This window comes from Cyprinodon variegatus, unplaced genomic scaffold, assembly GCF_000732505.1.
Source record: "Cyprinodon variegatus isolate N-32 unplaced genomic scaffold, C_variegatus-1.0 Scaffold202, whole genome shotgun sequence".
Taxonomy (NCBI): Eukaryota; Metazoa; Chordata; class Actinopteri; order Cyprinodontiformes; family Cyprinodontidae; genus Cyprinodon; species Cyprinodon variegatus.
In genome coordinates, this window is record NW_015150655.1 from 225,249 (window position 1) to 228,348 (window position 3,100).

The window sequence follows — 3,100 nt, forward strand, 5'->3', positions numbered from 1 at the left end:
TGGTGGCTGACTAAATACTTTTTTGCCCCACTGTACAATAAAGTAACACCTTGAAACTATCGCTGAAGTAGTATTATTTAATTTGACATCTACTATTTGTTACCTGAATATAAGAATGTGGGCTTTCTGTTCTCTGTTCTCAATGCAACACTCGGGTTCAAATCCAAACCCTAGAGACCTTTGCTGCATGACCCCTTTCTCCCCATCCCATTTCCTTTCACACCACCGTCAAAATTAAAAGCGCAAGAACCAAAAAAATAATAAAGAGGAATTAAAAAAGAAATATACGTCTGACTAAATAAAAAAGGCAGATTTTGTTTTTGGAAATCTCTGTGACAGGACACAAGGACCCAGTATTCAAGGCCTGACAGACAGTGGGATTATTCAGAGTGTTTATTAAAAACAGAAGCGGGCTGTGGAACCATGGTAGGACACAGATAACTGGAAGCTCTGGTTACACAGTTAAGTCAATAGCCAGAGAACGAGGCAGGATCCAGAGGGTGGGCTGCCAACAAGATGTGGTGGGCATCGACCAGAGTGTCCCAGATGCTACAGCCCCGGAGAACAAGCAGGAGTCCGAGCCAGGTCGGGGAAACAGATCAGAACAGAAACAGGCTGGTTTAGGGTTCCAGGAGTCCACAGACAGTTCAGGCAGAACGTTCAGATGGGAACAGGCACGCTCAGTGGATAAGAGGCAGCTCAGGATCAGGAAATCAGAAACACTATGAAACACTAAAAACCCTCTCTCCACTGGCCCCTGAATATGAGCACTAGAACACGAGCATCAGCATCAAACTGGCCATGACGGCTGGGACTAAGCCGTATAAATATAAGCAGGCGCAGGCGAATTAGATGAGCAATAATTGGAAACCGGGCAGAGTTAGACAGGTGAATGGAGTGAAGAATTAGGCCAGCCATCAGTACCACGATCAAGACACTCTGGTCTTAACTAATGCTTTACTTTGTTGGAAAAGTCAGATCATGTCAGGAAACCGATCCGTTTAATTGGGCTCTATGAGTTGCTCTATAGTTTGTCAGAACTCTTTCAGAAGCTTGATGGCAACAAAAGCTGTGTTTCATATGCTACTTCCTAATTATCTGTTAAAAAATACTAGTGGAAAGAGATTTACATTTTTGTCTACATGTGTAGGGAGGGTTTTGGTTGGAAAGCAATGAATATAAAGTCTTTTTCAAGTTTTTGTTTTCAATTGATCAAAGTTGCTGTATATTCATTTCACCATGGACAAATAAACGTAAATAAACCTAACCTAAACCTAAAACCTAATGTAGTTTCTGGGCTCCTTGGTTGGTGTTATATAAAGTAAGTGCTCCAAAAGACACGTATGAAGCTATAATCATCCACTTGGCTTGCCAAATACAACAACTAAACCATTTTCCACTGCACATACCTCATTATTGCAGTTCTTTTGAAACGTTTTGCCCAATGTAGGACACATTGAAGTGTCATATTTCGGAAAAAACATCAATAAACCTCTTCAGAGTCCTGAAACTCCCCAGCAACGCATATAGAGGGGTCTATATGTGCGCAAGCACAAGTTGCAGGCGGGCTATAAATGCCGTTCTGTGTCTGATAATAACTTGGAGAAGATGATTTATGGCTGACCTCCTTGGACAGATTGTCCCCTGCCTTTCTCTTTCTTTCAACTTTTTGACTTGAAAGAAACCGTAATGCACACACACGTATGTCTTTAAAACAAATTCTGTCTGCTTTTTTTCCCCACTTTTTGGGGAAAAAGAGATTCAGAAACTGCAGAAAAACATGCACAATTAAAAAAGTAGCCTTTTTGTGTGGGTTTTTGTATCAAACAATTCGCACTGCACAGTGTTAAAGGCATGCAATCTCATATGAACACCTAGTGTCATTATCTGTGTGTTGATTTGCCATTCTGACCAGCAGTGTGGTGAAGTTATTACCCTAATAAAATAAAAAGCCAGATTCCAGGATAATGTCTGTGTTTCCAGGAGCCAGGAGGAGAGTCCTTGAAGGAGCTTGTTGAGGAGCGGATGTGAGGAAGGACAACAACAAGCTTTGGGATCTGGAGAAGACTCGATATAAAGGCTGACCAGGACTGGCTGAGGCTCAGACCGGTGGAGCCCTGCTCATCTTAAAGAACATTTCCCTAAACAACTTACCAAGGCTGACAGCACGTGAGTGACTTATGGCTTCCTCTGCTTCCCTGTCTTTGAGGCTTCCCCTCACACTCCTTTATTCAGGCTCCTGCCTCTCTGCTCTTTGGCCTCTATTCATTTCACACATCTCTGTCGCTGCTCTAAGTTTACCTTATTCTCTTGAGCTCCTTGTCGGTCTTATCTGCTGAGCCATTTGTTGCTCTGCCCCCACAGAAAGCCTTCTCATCTCCGTCCTTTCTCCCTGCCTATCTTTTTTATCTGCTGGCCAACGTTTCCCTTACATAAGCAGGAGATCCTCTTGCGTCCTTCTCTCTGCTTTTATCAGCTTTAGTTTTCCTTGTGCCCCTTTCAAATGTTGACCTGCTTTTGCCGTCACATATTCTCCCAAGCAGTTACTAAGTTCTGCTAGTGACCTGAACCCTGGGACACCCGCAGCCCTGGCTCTTTTGTGGGATCCCTGTCAATAGACTGTGCTCCAATGAACCAGTCGATGCACAGCCAAAGCGTAAAGGTGTGCTTATGCACATTTCTGCAGGTGAGAGGAGGATGAGCATGCGTGGAGCTGTGGTGGGATGCGTGGTGCTGGTGTGCCTGCTGGCTCTCCTGGCTGAGAGGACGGAGGGACACATCACCTTTTTCAGCCCCAGTGAGATGATGAAGTTGAAGGTATACAGTTTGTGTGTCCATCTAGTTAATAAGCAGATTACAGGAAGTTAACCAGTAGCTCAAATGATTCTTTTTTTTAAGGTGAAATGGCAATTCCTGTCTGATAATAGCTTGAGTGTTAGAGTTAACTGATTTGTCATATCTTTCTGTTTTTGGATGAGAAATGATATTATAAACTAAATGTAAATGTTATAAAGAACCCCTCTGATCAGCAGCCACTCATAAACTCTATAGAAAACAGCAACTTTTGGGATACTGAAGGGGATTTTTAAGTATATTTGTT